The following is a 22,293-nucleotide window of genomic DNA, read 5'->3' as shown; positions in this document are numbered from 1 at the left end:
TCGGGAGAAGGTAGAGGGTCTTTCTGTGGTTTTGATGTCTGAAACACCACAATGGTTGCCTTTGTGAACAAACCGTGGGGTTTGGTGTCTTCCCAACTCCTTTCATTAACAGTCAAGTTACATCAGTGAGCAATCGACAACTCGGTAGAACTCTCAGCAAGGTACATCCCAGGCAAAAGGAATGTGGTTGGCGACAAGTTGAGCCGTCAAAACCAGATCCTGGGCACGGAGTTGTTTCTACATCAAGTCGTGGCAGACAGCCTTTTTCAGGTTTGGGGGAGGCCTGTGTTAGACCTCTTTGCAACTTTCTACAACAGGAAACTGAAAGTTTATTGTTCAGTGGTCCTGGATACTCTAGCCTTGGCAGAGGATGCCTTCCAACACCCTTGGGACAACCTAGAGGTGTATGCCTTCCCTCCATTTTGCATGATCTATCAAGTGCTGAACAGGGTAATGAGGTCTCACAACCTCAGGATGACATTAGTGGTTCCTCTGTTGCCACAGGCAGAATGATTTCCAGACCTTCTCTTTCTGTTGTCAGAGGCCCCAAGAGAGATTCCAACGTGGTGGCAACTTCTTTGCCAGACTCACGTCGAAAGGTTTCACCAGTTGGTAGAGTCCCTGTCTCTTCATGGATGGAGACTATCAAGTATCTCCTCCGAGCGAGAGGGTTTTCTCAGGAGACAGCAAGACCTGTGTCAAACCATCTCAGTAAGTCCTCTTCTGCAGTCTACCAAGGGAAATGGGGAATCTACTGTGGTTGGTGTCGTCAATGGGGTCTCTCTCCACTCAAGACCTCTGTTCAATGCATAGCAGATTTTTTTGGTCTTCCTCAGGGATGAGAAAGGCCTTTTGGTTTCTGCGATCAGAGGCTACAGAGCAGCTTTAGGCTTGGTGTTACGCCTGAGAGGTGTAGACATCTCATCCTGGGAGATCTTGTTGTTCAAGGGTTTCGAACAGACCTGTTCTCCAAGGGAACTTAAGCTTCCCGCATGGAATGTTTCACTTGTCCTTCGAAGTTTCACTAGAGCTCCTTTTGAGCCCTTGTGTCGTTCGTTGGACAGAAACTTGACACTGAAGACAGTTTTTCTCTTGGCCTTAGCTTCCTCAAAGAGAGTGGGAGAGCTTCATGGCCTTAGTTATGATGTGAAACATACCATGGGTTGGGGGTCAGTGACCTTCGAGTTTGTCCCAGAATTCATGGCAAAGACCCAGAATCCCTCAGTACATGATGACAGATTTACCTCATTTTCCATTCCATTTTTGAATGACTGTGGATAATTGCCCACAAGACGTCTTGTTGTGTCTTGTAAGAACTCTGCGTTACTATCTCAAAGGGACACGACATCTCAGACCTGGGTGTCGTAGGCTTTTTGTTAGTATGGGTAGATCAAAGAAAGAGGTTTCCAAGAATACCATTTCCATTTCTTTCTGGATTCAGGAGGCAATCAAGCAGGCTCATTCATCTCTTAATGTTTCTGTCACTGAGTCTGCGCAGACTAGAGCGCATGACATCAGAGGTATAAATTCTTCTCTGGCTTTCAAGAAAAACTTTGCTGTTCATAGAGTTTTGAACACTGGTACTTGGTAATGCCAATCCACGTTCACCTCTTTTTATCTGAGAGATGTTGCCCACAGGTCTATGGACACATTTTCCCTGGGTCCTGTGGTGGCTGCCCAACAAGTTGTGTACATCCATTGTCCTTGACCGGACTGATTTTATCTTACCTAAGGTGATTGTGTGGAAGAGAGAATGAGTGAGTGAGCTGGTCTTTCTTTTTTTTCAATTCTTCTTCCTTCAGGCAGGTTGAGTAATGGACACGTCATATGCTGGACTGGTCTGATACAGGTGAGTACGGTAGCCATACTAATAGTTGTTAACTGATAATATTTATGAATAATCAAACCCTCTATTCAATAGCAAATACTCTGCTCTCTAGCAAGGGGGGATCAGGAGTAATAACAGACCTCTGTGAGTATATGGTTTGTTATTGAACAGTGAATTTTCTTTAGTCCCTTAATTGCAATGAATCGGCTCATATATCATTGTATTACAACCCAGATGACTGAGTTGTAGATATCAGTAAATATATCTATCTGCTCACGGGCATTCGTCCACCTTCTTTAGAACTCGTTTCATTCTGGGAGGTGTTCAGGTGGTTAACTTCCAGCCGGTTTAGGATGTCTATAACTCTCTCCAAGTATAAGTCTATCCTATTGTTAAGACAGAAGGTTTGTTCCACATATGAACAAGTAACAGATTTTCAAATCAATTTGTATTTTTCATAGCTAACAAACCTGAGGTCTTAACGTATACTGCCCACCTCTAGCCACCCCTCTCATACTTTTTATTTGTTTTCCTGGGTTGGGAAAAGACTGGGCATCTTGGGGTTGGTTATGTGTGGTTGCTGACCAGCTTTCACCTCATACGCACAGGCGTTGCCAGATCTCATAGATTCCTTGCTTACAGTCTTTGATTTTGATAACCGGTTACCAGCTCCGTTTGGAAAAATATCCTATTGTTAAGAGCTCAGGTTTATTAGCTATGAAAAATACAAATTGATTTAAAAATTTGTCATTTTGGTAACAATAATAATGAGGACTAGAAAGAACAATCATATTCTTTAAAGAAAGTTATCAGATAGATTATGAACTAAGAACAATCTTCGTTAAAAATCACTTAAAAACTGAGAGCACATCCCTAACTGAGAGCACATCCCTAATTTTTTAGTATGTCTGTAGAGAAAACAAAAATTAGTTTTAAAGTTAGTGTAATGTAAAGCTACACATAAATTCATCATAAAATATTTTTCACATCATAATTTTAACATCAAAATAGGTATAGTTAGTTTTTTTCTAAGAGCCTATAGACTTTGTGACCTTGCATATATAGATAAAAGATGAATCTCATAAAATGAGTTTTTTATGTAGCTTTCAAATATTATACGGCTATACACCCCTCCCCCCCCGAGTTTTACGCGTTTCACATTTCTGAAATTGGTCTCTGTTTAAGATTTTTGTGGCATGCATTATTCACTTTTCCACGGGGAACTTTCACTAATTTGGGGATTATTCTTTGGGCAGTATCTCTAAAATTATCTCTAATTTGCTTTTTTTCATAGAGTATCACTGCGTATTCACAAATTACTGTATTTTTTCATTATGATATAAACATCCAAGTCTAAGCACAGTATAAATGGATTCTGTAAGTGAAATAATGTTTCATTGATATTTTGCTGTATTTTTTTATGAAAGGATATGTATACTGTACTGTATACATAAACATATTTTCATACATTCAACTTCCCTGTCAGATATATACTTAGCTATAGACTCCGTCGTCCCCGATAGAAATTCGAATTTCGCGGCACACGCTACAGGTAGGTAGGTCAGGTGATCTACCGGCCTGCCGCTGGGTGGCAGGAATAGGAACTATTACCTTCTAAGGACAGATTTTTCTCTATCGTTTGGACTGTAAACATACGTTTACGGTTCCTCCTGATTTGATTTTCGTGTTTCATCACCATCGATCTTCTGGGCTGTCTTTTGCAGGGAAGTACTGGGTCTTTGGTTCGGCATACGCTTTTATTAACTTTTTAATGAATTTCGCTTCGAAATTTCAAAGAAAATACTAGGTGAAACTACCGAAATCATCGGTAGACACTCACATAGTTTGCCATAAAGAGAATTATTAATATTTATTCATTATTAAATGTAATAAAGGTTACAACTTTATTAAGGAAATATTAAACTCTAATTTCCTACTTTAGGAAGTCAGAAAAGCATATAACTAGATACGCTTACTTTATAAGCTTTAATAGCGTTTGTGCTAACGAGCAGTTAGAGTATTAGCAGTACTAGTAGTTGTTGCATCCTCATCACCTTCTTACTCCTCAGAAACTACAAATTTATATATGCAAATTGAAGATAAATGGATAGCTCAAATGCAAGCTTTTAAAAGGTAAGAAGTGAATATAGTGTTCCCCATTGCAATGGAGGGTGCGTCTGATCGGCTCTGTCTCGCTCCCAGGTCTAGACCTCTTCCAAGCTCACAAGCCCAGAGGAGAAGGAATGTCGACAACCGCAGGGGGGTTTCAGAGAATCCCCACCGATCAGGCGTCCCCTCGGCAGGTTCTGTAGAACGTCCCAGACTGCCAAGTTCGCCATTGGAAAGGCGTCCTAATGTAATGTGTTCCCCTTATTATTATCGTGTTGACGGATAAGGAGAAGAAAGTTTCAAAAGCGTAGATTCAATGAAGATGCAAGATAATCTCGTCGTAGATATCGGAACCTCAGAGAGATATCTTTCGATAACAGTTGCGGTAGAGGCATTGCCCTATCCTGTTTTCGTCCCCCATACAAATAGACGGAGGCTCTATCCCATGGGGTTTGAAAGAGTTATTTCAACAAATTCCTCATCGGTACATTTATATGAAAATATATCTATTATGAGAAGAACGAATTAGATATTAAAGAATATATGTTGATCGAATGAATCATGGATCTCGGTTAATGATTAAACATACATATATAATTTTTAAGCTTCTAGCTCCTCGGACATGAAGCGCCTGAAACGCCTGAAACAAGGCTCGAGGCGCCTGAAGAGCCTGGAACGAGGCGCAAAGCGTCTGAAGAGCCTGAAATGAGGCGCAAAGCGCCTGAAGAGCCTGAAATGAGGCGCAAAGCGCCTAAAGAGCCTGAAATGAGGCTCAAAGCGCCTAAAGAGCCTGAATGCGGCTCAGCGCCTAAAGAGCCTGAATCGAGGCGCAAAGCGCCTGAAGAGAGGCGAAAAAGCGTCGGAGGCTCCTCAAAGGAGTCGCAAATCGCCTGAAGCTCCTGAAAACAGGCTCGGAGTGCCTGAAGCGCCTGAAACGAGGCGAAAAGCGCTTGAAGCGCCTGAAACAAGGCTAAAAGCGCCTGAGGCGCCTGAAATGAGGTGCAAAGCGCCTGGAGCGCCTGAAACGATGCGCAAGGCTTTCTGAAAGCGCCCTCAGATGAGGCGCAAAGCGCCTGAAACGAGGAGCAAAGCGCCTGAGATGAGGCGCTAAGCGCCTGAAGCTATAAACCAGGATCTTCATCGTATATGGAGTTAGATCCTGATTCTGCGTAAGGTGAAAGACATTCGAGGATTTCTCCTGATAAGGACGGGAGTTGTTGCACAGGCGGCTGTCGCCCTTCTCAGGATAGTCTTAATGCAAGTAATGGCAAGAGCAAGATCGGTTTTTTTTTTCCTGGCGGGGACTCAAGATGTCGCACAGGCGGCCTTAGCCCTTGCCAGGTTAGAATCGGTACTGCTAAAAGCCCTTCACCTTACGGAAGGAGGCGCTCTCCTCCGGTTGCTCATTCTTCTCCCAACTTGATGGACAGGAAATGGAAGATAGATCGGAATTGGAAGCCAATAAGGGAGCAGGTCTCTCAGTTTATAAGACCTTAGCGACCTTTTTTATTGAAAAAAAAAATTAGTTCATTACTAATAAGACGATATTAAAATCTTCCTCCTTCTAAAATAATGCAACCAACCATTTACAGAAAGAGTGGCAATCGTTTGCAAATTGAACAAGGTTCGTACGAGCTCTTATTCATTGATTAGAGGCTCTTCCAGATAATAGAGGCGGAGAATACGGCCTTATCTCCAAGAGAATAAAAATTTGAGGGATTCTCTTCGATCCGAGAGTTTTCATTGCGATCTCTTTCGACTAATGCTAATTCGTGTTTATTGACGAAAAGAACGGAGAGGGCAAAATTTCCATTCTCTCCGCATCGGAGAGGAAAGAATGTAGAAGGAAGACTTGCTGCATACGACTGCTGAATGACAAGTCATATACGCATAACATAGTTGCCTTTGTGGTTCGCTACGAAATTATCTATATCCTTACAGGATTTTCCTGGTAAGGACTTCGCTTAAAAAGTTTGTTACGACAATACCTACTCAGCTTCGGTATTTAACAAAGGTTGTTTGGCTTAAATTGGCATTATTGAGAGCTTCCTTAGGCTTGGGAATAATTTTATTATATTCCTTCATTAAATGAAGTAACTGGCAACTCACGATGAATGCAGCCAGGCAGCGAGCGAGACGGCGGCCGGGCTGTCATTGTAAGCGTAAGGGGCCAATACAGTACCATCCAGGTCTCGGTCATTAGCAGTCGGTTGCATCTCTCTCTCCAACGGGATCGAATGGTTAACCGTATATTCCCCCTACAATCATGGGCTTCGTCTCGAATGGAGGGGATAGTTAAGCTAACATAAATAAAATATTGTCTGCCTTTTGCTAAGAAGCTTTCAATAAGAAAGATATTATAACCTTTCAATGCTGTTTACCGTAGGGAACATTATTAAAGGATTCTAACACAGCAGAACATTATATTATATAATGCTCTCATGCTTACGAAAGCATGGCCTATTAGAATACATGCTTAGTGAGAAGATGGATGTAGTAGAGAATTCACTTTAAGACTACGGTATGGTCAAGTCTTTCGAGAAATGCACACAACCTTTTTAGAATCAGATATTGCTCAAGAGAAGATGGATGAGTGGAATGGGAAACATTCTCTTCGTGGCAGAAATGGTTTCCCTGAATAGAATATACTACGTATATAAGTTTTTTCCTACTAAGAACGGAATTAACATGTGTAAGGATGTCGGGTACCATAAAGGCACAGATGTTCTGGCACATAACATAAAGAGTATTAGAAGAAAGCGCCGGTCTGAAGCGCCAACCTGGCGCAGAAGCGCCAGCCTGCGCAGCCTGGCGCAATGAGCCAAGAGCACCATCCAAGATATTTTCTCGTTTTAGCGAGTTATTAACATAAGAGTCCAGTAGCCTCTCAGACAGCACGCTCGGTAACGGCAAGATTCGTTCCTGATTTCGTTACCCATTTAATCACTTAGGCCAATTCCACGACTCTCTCATATCGCAAAGAGCATTGAGAATCTCTTTTTTCGCTCCTGTTCGCGTTAACAAAGAGAACCTATTTGGAAAAAGAGGTTCGATGCAAGATTTTGCATGTCCGTGAGAACCTTCTCGATCAACGATAATAACTGTTATCATATGTCTAACATTTATTGCAAAGAGTTGTGAGAACCTACGGAAAGTCTTCTTCATAGATCTCTTAGCAAGGTAAAAGACGAACAGGCTTCCTGTAGACTGCTTCCTTTTCCTTGAACCAAGAGAAGTAGCAATATACACCATCTTTATAGAAAGGGGAATAAACTTTAGTTTTTTTTTTTTTCCCCCTAAATATAAATGCTTTACAGAATTTAAGATAAAGGGCGTCAAAGAAAGAGAGGATAATACTTTGTCTCATTTTGGCCTTAGAGGTTGGATTCACAGAGGTCACGTTCTTCTCACAGCATGTATTTGAAGTCTTTTCCAAGACAGTCTGAATATTCTATAAGCATCTATTACAAATGGACCTTAACAACCTCTCCACTCTGAGTCAGTCTTCGTGCAGACTGACCAGAAGTGGACATGAATGAGAGGATTTTTAAAGGTGAATGACAATAGTCATAGCCAGGACATAGAATTGCTGCAGATCGTGTTTGATGGAAGAGGAAACTGTCCTCTTCCGATACCTCTGTGAACCACATATAGGTTTTTTCTTCCTTTTCAGAGGGAAGAATCAACTTTATATATATCTGCTATCAAAGAGCACAGTAAAAGGCTATACTCTGTCTATACAAGGAGAATTAGAGATAGCAGAGGATTAAGATCTTCGGGATCTGATACGATACCTCAATACGACAAGAGTAGGATATCATGTACTTCGAATGGGATCTTTTGTGGCTTCAGATTCCGTGTTCCGACAAGATGGAACTGCTCCTCATCAAACTTCTTTGAGAAATTTTATGAGGGAAATCTTTGTTTTCTCTTGGCCCTTAACTACCAAGAAGACAGGTGAATTTTTTGTTTGTGCATTGGAATCTCGCATCAGATTTAATGGAGACTCGGCAATGGGTTCTTGCCAGCATAGTATGTCTGACAAGGGAACTAAAACCCTCTATTCCTGACTCAACGATTTCAGATAGAAGTTTCGTTGCCAAGGCAGGGTACTTACGTTTTCACCTACATAAGAAGAGATGGTTTAAACGTTTTTGCCTACAAAGTCTTTGGGATGCGATGAGGGTTCGAAATGCTTCCCAGAAGGTATTCAGAGAGATACAGTAAAGAGCTATAAATCAGGAGTCCTCCCAATTTCAGCTCGGAGTCTCCTTCGACTTCCAAGCCCCTTCCCTTCCTTCGGACAAGGATAGGGAAGATTCTGCAACGAGGAACTTCATCAGCAAGTAAGAAGAGATCTCGTTAGCAACGGAAGGATTCAAGAAGGATCCTCCTCGGAGGAAGACTCTTATCTCTCGTACTGTTAGATGTCCTATCGTCTAATGGATGTAGTTTACTACAATCACCTTCCCTTGCCGGAGAGGCCAGAAGCTCAAAGTGGAAGAATTTCTTCCACCCTTCTCCAATCTCCTGATAAACCATTGTGGAGTTTCAGGACTTTCGGACAATGTAGCGCCAACCAGGCGTCAAATGCCAAAACAGGCGTAAAAAATGCCAGAGGCAGACAGTTTCAAGGAACACTGTCATTGTCTGATGAAGAGAAAGAGAGGGGGCCTCCAACCTAGCGCTGATGCGCTGGAGGCGAACAAGTCAGACAGATAAGAGTGTCTGATGCGGGCATCGCCAGACATCCTCGGGACTCTACCAAGCTCGAAGCTCCAGCAAGTGGAGAGGAGTCAGCCAGGGGCCAGACGCCAAATAGTGCCAGTCTGGAGCCAGGCGCGAAGCTACTTCCAGGCGCGAGGCGCCAGCCATGAGTCAGGCAAAAAGCGCCTTCCAGGAGCTAGGCGGCCAACCAAGTGTCAGGCAGGCGCGAGGCGCCAGCCAGGCTCGAGGCTCCAGCCAGGCTCGAGGCTCCAACCAGACTCGAGGCGCCACCCAGGCGCAAGCCAGGCTCTAGGCTTCATCCAGAAAAGATCCTTTCAAAGGAAGCCCTGGTCTTCTTTGAAATAAGTGTGATCGCTAAAAGCACTTCATGAATGACTTGATGATTCCTTCAAACAGCTGAGAATTAAAAGCGCTTGAAGTGCGAGCTTTTATGAATTCTTGTTTGTTACATAACAATATGTCGTGAAGGACATATTAGCTGTAACTTAAGGGAGATGCAACTCTGTGTTGACTTCCCTTTGCACGAAGGAGGTCAAGTTGACCTACGAGAGATCCTTCTCTCTTGGTTTTACGTGTCTACGGATACGTTGCTGGGATAGGGAGCCGACACTGATCCTTAACTGAGTTAATTTTTATGTTAACATAGTGTTTTTTTTTTTTTTGGTTTGTTTGAAAGGAGTTTGGGGATAGCTCTTTTCAAACTAAGCACAAACCCTCGTGTTAGGATCAGGTGATCGGGATCGGTGTTGTGCTCCTTAATTATGCCCCTAGGCATAGGTGTATTGTCATGTAAGTGGATAAGACCCCATTGACAAATGACCATTAGATTCTGTCGAGTAAGTGGATAAGACCCCATTGACAGATCTACAAGAACTCTTAGCCATAGGTCACATCCTCGCTGAGGCTCTTGAGACGAAGCAGACACCTAGCAATAGCTAGGAAGTCAACCCTTCGTCTAAACACATAGGAACCAAGGTTTTATTTATCTATTACCTACAACGTATGTTGTTTACCTGTCTAATCAGTAATTAGCTGTCTCTTACCCACCGCCAAAGGTGCCAATCAGCTAAGTATATATCTGACAGGGAAGTTGAATGTATGAAAATGATATTGTTATTGTACAATAAAGTTTCATACATACTTACCTGGCAGATATATACGATTGAATGGCCCACCCAGCCTCCCCTCAGGAGACAGGTGGAAGAGAAAAATCTGTCCTTAGAAGGTAATAGTTCCTATTCCTGCCACCCAGCGGCAGGCCGGTAGATCACCTGACCTACCTACCTGTAGCGTGTGCCGCGAAATTCGAATTTCTATCGGGGACGACGGAGTCTATAGCTAAGTATATATCTGCCAGGTAAGTATGTATGAAACTTTATTGTACAATAACAATATCATTTTAAATATTTTTTACAGTAATAAGAGGAACATCAACAGTGGTAAAATGATAAAATATTCTTTTGTGTACTGATATAACATGTGTGATAATCATAGTTAACTAAGCTTGTAATGGAGTACAGTACAATAAATCAGACAAAGCAAAAAATTTGGCAACCATCCTCCATGATCCCTCTGAACTTGCTTGATTTGTTGTATGTGTATGGTACAATAATTAATGTGTACAGTACAGTACTGGCATACAAAACAGAGAGAGAGAGAGAGATATCTCTCCTGTTATGGCTGCAGCACAAAACTATATATTTTATGAATGAATAGTACATATGATGAAAAATTATTTTCTGTATTACACTACTGTAATATTGATGTAGAAATACAGCAAAATACAGTAATCACAGAGAGAGAGAGAGAGAGAGAGAGAGAGAGAGAGAGAGAGAGAGAGAGAGAGAGCACCTCGCAAGTGAAGATACAGTCATATATGTGCCTTTGGGGGCCAGGCTACAATCTTTTTGGAAGAATTGGGAGAAAAATGGGGTGATCAGTGGGTTATAAAAGTGTTAAAGGAAGTGTACTCCATCCCCTTCGAGGAAAAGCCGCCGTTATCCACCACTCCTATACCATTGACAGCCTACTCCTTAGGATCAAAGAAGTATTCAGCCCTCGCCAAGGAGGTTTCAGCTCTCCTTGAAAAGAGGGTGATAGAGTTAGTCGACAATAGTGAGTCTGAGGGATTTTACAACAGGCTGTATGTGGTACCCAAGGCTATAGGAGGCTGAAGGCCAATCCTCGACGTGAGCCCACTGAACTTTTATGGAACCAAAACGAAATTTCATGTGGAAACCGTGCAGTTAGTTCTAGTGTCCACACACTGAGGGGACTGGATGTTTTCTCTAGACATGAAAGATGCTTAGAATAGACCCCTTGTATTCGTGGGGGATTGGTACCAGACACACACACATTCCGCAAATTGCTAAAATTGGCGAATACATACTTAAAGACAGGTAGAACTGCCTCTTTTGATAGTTCAAACAAAAAAAATCTTCTATCTGACTACAGGGGGTCCTCGAGTTACGACGTTGATCCGTTCTTAAGATGCGTCGTAACACGATTTTCAGCGTAAGTCGGAACATTGAAAAATACCACATGATTTAATGTAAATACCTATCAATAACAACGAGAGAACAATTCCTTACCTTTATTAATTTGATTGGCTTGCACACTGGAGAGGAAGCTGCGGTGCTGGAGAGACTGGGGGAGGTTAGTGAAGAGAAAAAGAACCTCCAGAAGTTGCTGGAGATGCTGAGGCAGGTGATTCTTGAGGTGAGGCAGAACATACTACTGGAGATGCTGAGGCAGGTGATTCTTGAGGTGAGGCAGAACATACTACTGGAGATGTTGGGGCAGGTGAGTCTTTAGGTGAGGCAGAACCTACAGAAGGTGCTGGAGATACTGGGGCAGGTGAGTCTGGGTTAGCAGAACATTCAGAAGGTGCTGGAGATTGTGGGGCAGGCGAGTCTGGATTAGCAGAGGCAGCTGAGGTAGAGGGTACAGGATCTCCTGCAGGCCTCTCTACCTTCTTAAAATACTGCTCCAGGTTAGTCTGAACAGAGAGCGACCTCTTTTCATTCCAAGATCTCCTTGTAACACTGATCAAATCCATGACGCCTCTGGAAACCCTAGTGAACCTGTCCAAGTTGGGATCCTGAGCCTCAAAAGTTGACAACGCTTGCTGCAACTCTGCAAAACCTCTTATCAAGTCCTGCCTTGTGAAAGCCTTAGGCTCTGGGGTGGGTGCTTCTTCTTCTTCCTCTATCATCTGCTTCTCCAGTTGTATCAGGTCCTCAGCAGATAACTCCTCGCCATGAGACTCCAGCAGCTCTGTAACATCATCAACCTCCATCTCCAAATTGATTTCCTTACTCAGGGCAACAACGTTCTTGACAACTAGCTGAACTGTGTCCTCAAACCCATGGAAATCATTCACAAATTGAGGACAAATTTTCTTCCAGACACCATTCATGTTTGTTTGCTTAACCTCCTCCCAGGAATTAGCAATGTTCTTTACAGCATCAAGGATGTTGTAGGATTTCCAAAAGTCCTTCAGAGTCAAGTCCTTCTTGGTTTCAGTTGCCTGTAAAGCCATAGCAATTGTCCTTCGTAGGTAGTAGGCCTTGAACGAAGCAATCACTCCTTGGTCCATAGGCTGTAAAAGGGCCGTGGTATTAGGTGGAAGGTAAACCACCTTGACATTAGGGTTGAAGTCTCCCAGCTGGGCAGGGTGTCCAGGGGCATTGTCCAGCACTAGCAACACCTTAAAGGGGATACCCTTGGAGGCGCAATACCGCTCCACACTTGGAACAAAATGGTTTACGAACCAGTCCTCAAACACTGCAAGTGTCACCCATGCCTTCTTGTGGACTTTTAAAAAAAAATTCCAAATTACTGGTAGTTGACCCTTCCAAATGCCCTTGAGTGCCCTTGGATTTTCAGCCTGATACACCAACAAGGGCTTCAGTTTGAAGTCGCCAGCAGCATTACCCCCAAGAAGTAAAGTTAGCCTCTCCTTGCTGGCTTTATGACCGGGTGCTGACTTCTCCTCCTTGGCGATGTAAGTGCGGTTAGGCATACGTTTCCAAAACAAACCTGTCTCGTCTACGTTTTTTTGTTTAAACACTTGCTGAGCAGAATAACCCCCCTCCTTAATTATCTCAGACAACAACGCTTTAGGAAATTCACTCGCTGCTTTCTCATCCCCACTAGCAGCTTCACCTTGCAATTTAAGGTTATGGTAATTGGCCCGAGCCTTAAATCGCATAAAAAAAACCAACCCCTACTAGCCACAAACTCTTCACTTTCACTTCCCTCCCCCTTTTCTTTTTTCAACGCTTCAAACAATCTTTTCGCCTTCTCCTGAATCACCATAAGGCTGACTGGGATACGCCGTTGATTTTGGTCTTCCAACCAAAGCACCAATAACCTTTCCATTTCAATTATTAGACCACTACGCTGCTTAGTTATCACTGTCGCTTTCATAGGAGCAGATCCTTTCACATATTCAACGATGCGCTCTTTATCTTTGATAATGGTAGCAACGGTCGAACGGCTAAGGCCAAGCGAGCGGCCAATGTTTGTTGGCGTTTCTCCCTTCTCAGATCGCTTTATAATGTCCACTTTAATTTCCATGGTGATGGCCTTTCTTTTCTTCGATGCACTACCATCAGAAGAGTCCGCCTTGCGCTTGGGAGCCATAACAAAGAGCAAAAAGTTACAAAAACGATACAACACGAGGGAGAGAGAGGCAGTGTAAACAACCAAAATGGCGTATGGCGAGGAATGAGCGTAGCGAAGCGACGCCCGTCCTCTCCCCCACAAAGCGTATTCTTCCGCCGTGCGCCCGGAACTAGTTCGCGTTTGTTTACGTTGCTTACGACGCTAAACCGCGTAAGATGGAACGACGCAAAATATTATTTTTTATATTTTTATGGGGGCGCGTTCGTAACCACGAAACATCGTAAGTCGAGACCGGCGTAACCCGAGGACTTACTGTATATGTTTTAACAGTTTTATAAAAAAAACTGCATTTTGTCGCATAAATATGAAAATACAGTAATTTGTAAAGTTTCCTTAGTGAAAAATACTCTGAATAGGCAAATTTTCCTTGAAATATGGGTATATTCGGTCTAGAGAAATCCACAAATTGTGAGTCTCCAAGGAAGGGGGCGGACTGTATTTCCTTAATCATAATTCAAGAAAACACCTAAATTTGTATTAAAGAATAAAATTCTCCAGTTTTGAGCTTTATGTTTTGGACTGTTAACAGCGCCACAAGTTTTTACCAGAATACTCGCTCCGTTAGCCAACTGGCCTTATTTGCTGAGAGTAAATGTATCCTTGTATGTACCTGGATGATTGGCTGATTTGTTTGGCCTCAAAAGACAAGTGCATGAAGGATCTTCAAAAGATTTTTTTGTCCCAAGACTTAGGCTTGCTTCTGAATCTTCAGAAATCACAGCTGACTCCTTCACAACAGATGATTCATTTGGGGATGATAAATACTCAGAGTTTTTGGGCTTCTTCATCTCCCAAAAGGATTCAAGACTGCCTGAAGAATGTCAACCTTTTTCTTTCCCTCAACACGTGCTCGGCCACAGTGGATGAGCCTACTGGGCACTCTAATGTCCATAGAACAATTTGTAAATCTGGGGAGGCTTCACATGAGTCCTCTTCAATTTTTCCTGAGAGACAGTTGGGATTGAAAAGTGGATCAAGATTTACACTTTTCCCATAACAAAATAGATAAAGGAGGACCTGCATTGGTGAACTCCATAAGCAGACTGATGGAAGATAAGCCCTTTTCTGATTTGAACAGGGGAAGAGAAGCCCTTTTGAATCACGCGCCTTGGGGGATGCTGGGAGTTCACGGATCAAGGTGTTGTTTTGTTTACAATCGTTACGCAGGCGCACAAGCGCGAATTTCTTTCTTGCCGCACTAAAAAGTATCTGACACATCTCTGAAATTATTTCGTCATTTTGACATAATTTTTGTACCATTGTAAATTAGCCGTTACATGAAGTATTATATATGAAAATGTGCGCATTTTTATGTAGAATACAACAATAAAATACTCATGATTGTAGCTTTTATCAGTTTTGAGATATTTTCATATAAATAACGATAATTGCCAAAATTTCAACCTTCGGTCAACTTTGACTCTACCGAAATGGTCAAAAAACGCAATTGTAAGCTAAAACGCTTATATTCTAGTAATATTCAATCATTTACCCTAACCCTCTTACGCCGAAGCCCTAAAAATCAAAACCTCTCCTGTATGCCGGCGCCGGTTTGGAGTGAGCGCGGAAGCGGAAAAAATAATTTTTTCAAAAAATCACAGCGCGCTTAGTTTTAAAGATTAAGAGTTCATTTTTGGCTCATTTTTTTGTCATTGCCTGAAGTTTAGTATGCAATCATCAGAAATGAAAAATAATATCATTATCATATGTAAATAATGCGATATATGGTAGCGAAAAAAAAAAATTCATAGATAATTGTATTCAAATAATGCTGTGCAAAAAACGGTCAAAGCTAACGAGTTACTTTTTATTTCATTGTATTGTACACTAAATTGCAATCATTTTGATATATAATACATAGTAAAACAATAAAAGCAACACCGGAAAAATATTATCACAAAATGATGTACGAATTCGTAATGTGCGGACGTAAAAAAATGTTATTTTATACATTCAACTTACCTGTCAGATATATACATAGCTATTGATTCCGTCGCGCCGACAGAATTTCGAATTTCGCGCACACGCTACAGGTAGGTCAGGTAATCCACTGCGCTGCCGCTGGGTGGCAGGAATAGGAACCATTCCCGTTTTCCATCAGATTTTTTCTGTCGGCCATACTGGCAACATCGTTGTTGATATCTCCGGCTGGATTTCGTTTTTGGATACAATTGATCATCGTTTTGGACCCTTTGGTGACGTATTTGGATCGTTGTACTGGCATACGCTTTTGTGGACCGTTATTTGGATTTTGGCTTGGAATTTTCATCATGATGTCTGATTCTGGAAGTGTGGTGAGAATGTGTGTGAATGAAGGGTGCAAGGTGAGAATGCCGAAAGCTTCGGTTGATCCTCACACTGTATGTAAAATATGCAGGAAGTATGAATGCTCGATGGATAACACTTGTCATGAATGTGAGAGTTTGAGTGCTGAAGGGTGGAAGTCTCTAACTTCTTATTTAAAGAAATGTGAGAAAGACCGGTTAAGGAAGTCATCTTCCAAAACCAAGCCTAGCTCTCAATCTTCAAGTGGTATGGTGAGTAATATTGTACCCTCCTCTAACATTATGAACGCTCCTTGTAATATTTCAGGACCTTCTCCGAATGCAGATCCTACGGACTCTGCTTCGGAGATCGCAAGCCTTAAAGCTGCGCTTATGAAAATGGAGCGTAAAATGGCTGCCATAGAAGGTAAGCAAAGTAGTGCTGTGGAAAGTGATGTGAATTTCCCCAGTGAAGTGGAGGAGGCGTCTGATTGGCTTCACAACGCTCCCAGGCCTAGACCTCTTTCAAGCTCCCAAGCCCAGAGGAGAAGGAATGTCAAAAGCCTTACGGAGGTTATGGAGGATCCCCACCAGTCAGACGTCTCTTCGGCAGAATCTGTAACATCACAGACTGCCAGAGAACGCATTAGAAAAAGCGTTCTACGACGTGAATGTTTTTCGTTTTCGGAGGACTCCCCGACAGAGATTAAGAAAGCAAAGGTTTTGGCTTCTCCCGCTAAGTCGTGGAGAATGGAGAAAGAATGCTCTCCTTCCTCTCATTTAGACCAGAGAGAAGAAACGACTAAGATTTTAAAGGATATGCAAGAGTCTATTGCTTCTCTAGTCAGGGTTCTTTCGAGAGATCCTCCAAGAAGAAAGGATGTTAATCTTCCTGTGAAGAAGTCAAAAAATCCTTACTATCAACCTCCCAGAAAAGAAGATTCTTCTTCGGATGAAGGGTCTATTTTTCACAGACCCGCGAGTTCGGGGCGCGAGGCGCCAGTCAGCCGCAAAGAACTACCAGGTAAGCGCGAGGCGCCAGCTAAGCGCGAAGCCCCAACCAGGCGCTATCCAATATCGCATGAGACGGCCAAGCGCGAGAAGCTAGCCAGGCGCGAGGCGCCAGCAGGAAAAGACAATCAGGCGCGAAGCGCCAGCCAGGAGCGAAGCGCCAGCCAGGAGCGAAGCGTCAGCCAGACGAGAAGCGCCAGGCTGCCGCGAAGAGACATACAGGCGCGAAGCGCCAACCAGACGCGACGCGATAGACGGCCGCGAAGCGCCAACCAGGCGTGAAGCGCTAGTCGAGCGCAAGGCGCCAGCCGCGCGAGAGGAGCCAGCGAGGCGCGAAGTGCTAGCCGAGCGCAAGAAGATTCAACCAAGCGCGAAGCGCCAGCCAGGCGCCAGCTGAACATGAAGAGCTGCAAGAGCGAGAAGTTATAAGGGGTAACAGAAGATCTTTATATAGTCATGTAATGTCTTCGGATAGCGAGTCTCCTACAAATAGAAACCCTAATTCAAGGAAGCAACCTGGTACATCGAAGGTTACGGTTTCAACCTCCATGTCTCAGGATGTTTTAGTGGATAAGAAAGGGAGAGCTTCTAGATCTGTCAGTCTCTCTCCTTCTAGGAGTATTTCTCCTAAAGGGAATAGGTCTACGGACAAAGATTCTAATAAAAGAGCTCGCTCTCCTTCTATGATGGAGTTGGACGAAGTGTCGGAGGAAGAAACCCCGAACAATGAGGGGGTATCTAACTACAAAGTGTTAGCCTCTCTTCTCCTGCAAGAATTTGGAGACACTCTAAGCCCTGCAGCTCCTCCTTCCCCGAGATCTCTGTTCTCCAGTACGAAGATTCCTAAATCTTCTTCGTATTTAAAAATGAAACCAGCCATATCAATGAAGAAGGCTATTCAATCTTTAAATAATTGGATGAAGGTGAAGAAGGAAGCTCAGAAGACAGTTTTTTGCTCTCCTCCATGTAAGCTCGGGGGTAGGAGGGTAATATGGTACAGGACAGAGGAAGCGATGGGACTTATGCTTCCATCTTCCGCGGAGGCAGATTTTTCAAGCTTGGTTGAAGCATCGAGGAGACATGCTTTGAATACAGCTAAAGCATATTGGAGCATGTCAGAATTGGATCAGCACCTCAAGGGACTTTTCCATGTACTAGAAGTTTTTAACTTCTTGGATTGGTCCCTTGGAGTGCTGGCCAAGAAGGCAAATGAACCAGATGTTTTAGAGCCTGAGGTTTTGCATTGCATTTTATCCTGTATGGATAAGGCGGTTCAGGATGGTTCGGGAGAATTGTCATCTCTATTTGGAGCAGGAGTAGTGAAGAAGAGATCATTGTTTAGTTCATTTCTAACCAAAGCGGTATCTCCTTCACAAAGGTCAGCCCTTTTATACGCTCCTCTCTCGGATCACCTTTTCCCTTCGCACTTGGTGAAGGAGATTTCAAAGTCTCTTGCTGAAAAGGCAACCAAGATTATTAGTACAATCCTCCAAGAAATCGAGACCAACAGTACCGGTGGCGAGGAAGACTACTCGTACTCCAGTAGTGCCCTTTCGGAGAGGTTCCACCTCTTGCCCTCCAACGAAAAGGAAGACAGCAGAAAAGCGAGGAAGGTCCTCCTTTCAGTCTTTCAAGAGATCAAAATAGCAGCGAAGTCCTCCAAACATCTGTAGGGGCCAGACTCCTAAACTTCGTAGGGGCTTGGGCGATAAGGAAAGCCGATCCTTGGACGCTAGCAGTCTTGGGGAAAGGTTACATTATACCTTTTCAGGACAGACCACCTTTGTCAAATTCCCCAAAGGAACTGTCGGCGGAGTACAAGGACCCTGTTCTGAGGGAGACACTTCTTCAGATGGTGATAGGAATGAAGGACAAAGAGGCAATAGAAGAGGTTCAGGATCCTTCCTCTCCGGGGTTTTACAACCGCCTGTTTTTAGTTCCGAAGGCATCCGGAGGATGGAGGCCAGTCTTGGACGTGAGCATTCTCAACAAGTATGTGGAAAAGAAAAAGTTCTCGATGGAGACTTCTGCCTCGGTGCTCTCAGCCCTGCGAAGAGGAGATTGGATGGTCTCTCTAGACCTGCAGGATGCATATTTCCACGTTCCTATTCACCCGTCATCAAAGAAGTATCTCAGGTTTGTGATACAAGGGAAGGTCTACCAGTTCAGGGCCTTGTGCTTCGGCCTCTCCATGGCTCCACAGGTATTTACGTACTTGATGAGGAACGTAGCCAGATGGCTACACCTGGAAGGCATAAGCGTCTCTCTGTACCTAGACGATTGGCTGATAAGAGTGAAATCCCAGGAACAATGTTTGGAGGATCTGAAGAAAACACTAGAATTGGCAAAAGAATTAGGACTTCTCGTGAATCTCAAGAAATCGCTGATGATCCCCAGTCAGGACTTAGTCTATTTGGGGATTCAGATGAATTCTCGGGATTTTCGGGTTTTTCCGTCCCAAGAAAGGATTCTTCGAGGGATCCAGAAAGTAACATCCTTCCTAAAGAAGGACAGGAGTTCAGCCAGGGAGTGGCTGAGTCTTCTAGGGACTCTTTCTTCCCTGGAACAATTTGTATCCCTAGGAAGACTTCATCTAAGGCCTCTGCAATTCTTCCTAAAGAGATCTTGGACTTGAAGAAGGGCCATCTATCGGACACTTTTCCGGTAACAATGGAGGTGAAGAAACACCTAAAGTGGTGGCTGCTCCCACTCAAAAAGAACGAGGGAGTGTCCCTAGAGGTTCGGAACCCAAACCAAATCTTGTTCTTAGACGCTTCAGAGACGGGATGGGGAGCGACTCTAGGGGCAAGAGAAGTCTCTGGCAAATGGAAGAAAGAGCAAAAGGATTGGCATATAAATGCCAAGGAACTATATGCAGTGTTTCTGGCATTAAAATTCTTCGAGTCAGAAGTGAAAAATCAAGTGATTCAAGTCAACGCAGACAACACCACGGCGTTGGCTTATATCAAAAAGCAAGGGGGGACGCACTCGTTTTCCCTATTCGAGATAACGAAGGACCTGTTGTCATGGACGGAGGAGAGGAATATAACCCTCCTGACCAGATTTGTAAAAGGGGAAAGGAATGTCAGAGCAGACAGGCTCAGCAGGACGAACCAAGTTCTCCCCACGGAGTGGACTCTGCACGAACAAGTCTGCCAAAGACTGTGGAACCTGTGGGGAAGGCCGCAGATAGATTTGTTTGCGACGTTCCTGTCAAAAAGAATAGAGAACTTCTGCTCCTTAGTAGAAGACCTGAGAGCGTTAGCGGTGGATGCCATGCTACTGGAGTGGTCAGGACTCGACGCTTACGCTTTCCCTCCATTCAAGTTGCTAGGAGTAGTGATGAAGAAGTTCGTAGCATCAACAGGGACGAGATTAACTCTCATCGCCCCGTTTTGGCCATCCCAAGATTGGTTCACAGAGGTACAGGAATGGACAGTAGACTACCCAAGATCTCTTCCAAACAGGATAGATCTTCTCAGACAACCCCACTTCGAGAGGTTCCATCAAAACCTCCCCGCTCTCGCTCTGACTGCCTTTCGACTATCGAAAGATTGGTCAGAGCGAGAGGCTTTTCAAGCAAGGCTTCGAAAGCAATTGCTAGAGCCCGGAGATCGTCAACTATCCGGGTCTACCAATCGAAGTGGGATGTGTTTAGAAGATGGTGTAGGAAGAATAAGCTGTCCTCCTCCGATACCTCTGTGACCAATATAGCAGATTTTCTGTTATTCCTGAGAGAGGAATCCAATCTGTCCGTATCTACAGTAAAGGGATACCGAATTATGCTCTTAGCGGTATTTAGAAATAGAGGCTTAAACTTGGCAGAGGATAGAGATTTGCACGATCTGATAAGATTGTTTGAGACGTCAAAATCTATATCCTCTACTCCGCCAAGTTGGAATCTTGATGTTGTGCTCAAATTCCTTTCATCAGAAAAATTTGAACCTCCCGACCGTTCCTCGTTCAGAGATTGGACGAGAAAGTGTGTTTTTCTCATAGCCTTAGCGACGGCTAAGAGAATAAGTGAAATCCATGCCCTAGATTCTCGGGTGGGTTTTAAGAAAGACGCAGCCATCTGTTCTTTTCAAACTCTGTTTTTGGCAAAAAATGAGAACCCTTCGAAACCATGGCCAAGGAGTTTTGAAGTGAAAAGTCTTTCAACATTAGTGGGAGACTAAATTGAAAGAACTTTATGCCCTGTTAGAGCTCTTAGGTTCTATCTTAAAAAGAAAGAAGAGTTGAAGGCATGTAAACAAAGTCTATGGTGCGCAGTTCGGGACACGAAAAGACCAATGTCCAAGAATGCACTAGCGTATTTTATTAGAAGTGTTATTATGGAGGCTCATAGCGATTGTGCAGAGGATTCCTTTAAAATATTACGAGTTAAGGCTCATGAGGTAAGAGCAGTGGCAACATCATTATCTTTCCAAAAGAATATGTCCATGAAGGACATTATTAATGCGACCTATTGGAGATGCAACTCGGTATTTGCATCCCACTATCTTAGAGATGTTAAAATTACCTATGACAAGTGCTTCTCTCTAGGTCCTTTTGTGTCTGCACATACAGTGCTGGGACTGAGGACACATACCGATCCCTAAACTTTTATTAAAAGTCTAATATTTCCATACCATACCGGTGGGATGGGCTCTAACTTTCTTACCTAACTGCTAGTTGTTGCACAGGCGGCCATGGCCTTGTTTAGGTAAGGAACTGTGAGTTTATCTTACAGGATAGGCTTGGATAAAAACGGTGTCTTTGATTACGTAGATCTACACTATTTTAGGCGGGTTTTTGTGTTACTACTGGTAAAAGTGCTTGGTGTCGCACAGGCGGCCGTAGCCCTTGCTAGTAAGGAACTAGAAATGTGCCTTTTAAACGGAGTAGTATTAAAGACATTGTCTAAATTCGTACATGGACCTCTCCTTTTGAGACAGTATCAGGATTTTCTGCTGATAGGAGTGCTTGGTGTCGCACAGGCGGCCTTTGGTGCTTTTGACAGTATGAGAATGTGAATAGGTCTTACAAGCGAGGTAGTACGAATTGAAATTATTTTTGTTTATTTTTATTTATTTTTCATAAAGAATTAGGTGTAAAATAATTGTGATTTGAGTTTTTTGGTTGTTTGCAAGGAGTCCGGGGATGACTTCTTGCAATCTTAGAAACAACTTTTGGTTAGGTTAAGGTGATCAGGATCGGGATTGTGCTCCTTAGAAAAAAGGTTCTTGTCATATAAGTGGATTGAAACCCTTTGACATAGCCCTTTTAGGATCGGCTAAGTAAGTGGATAAGACCCCTTTGGCAGACCTACAAGAACTCTTAGCAATAGATCAATATCTCGCTGAGGCTCTTGAGACTAAGCAGACTCCTGGGCATTAACCATGAAGTCTTCAGTCTAAACAGGTAGGAACCAAGGTTTTATTTTATTATTACCTACAACGATTGTTGTGATTTCTGTTAAATCAGTTATTAGCTGTCTTTACCCTCCTCCAATGGTGTGAATCAGCTATGTATATATCTGACAGGTAAGTTGAATGTATAAAAATGATATTGTTATGATACAATAAAGTTTTATACATACTTACCTGGCAGATATATACAATTAAATTACCCACCCAGCCTCCCCTCAGGAGACAGATGGTGTAGAAAAAATCTGATGGAAAA

The 22,293-nt window shown here is 43.2% G+C and overlaps 1 protein-coding gene across 1 annotated transcript in view; it reads left to right on the top strand.

Annotated features, from left to right (window-relative positions):
• LOC135215529 (NADH-ubiquinone oxidoreductase 49 kDa subunit-like) overlaps positions 1 to 22,293 on the top strand; it is a 198,304-nt gene that overhangs the window by 57,218 nt on the left and 118,793 nt on the right.

This window comes from Macrobrachium nipponense, chromosome 19 (assembly GCF_015104395.2).
Source record: "Macrobrachium nipponense isolate FS-2020 chromosome 19, ASM1510439v2, whole genome shotgun sequence".
In the NCBI taxonomy this organism is placed as follows: Eukaryota; Metazoa; Arthropoda; class Malacostraca; order Decapoda; family Palaemonidae; genus Macrobrachium; species Macrobrachium nipponense.
The sequence above is the reverse complement of the archived record's forward strand: the minus strand, read 5'-3'. Positions and strand labels throughout refer to the sequence as shown.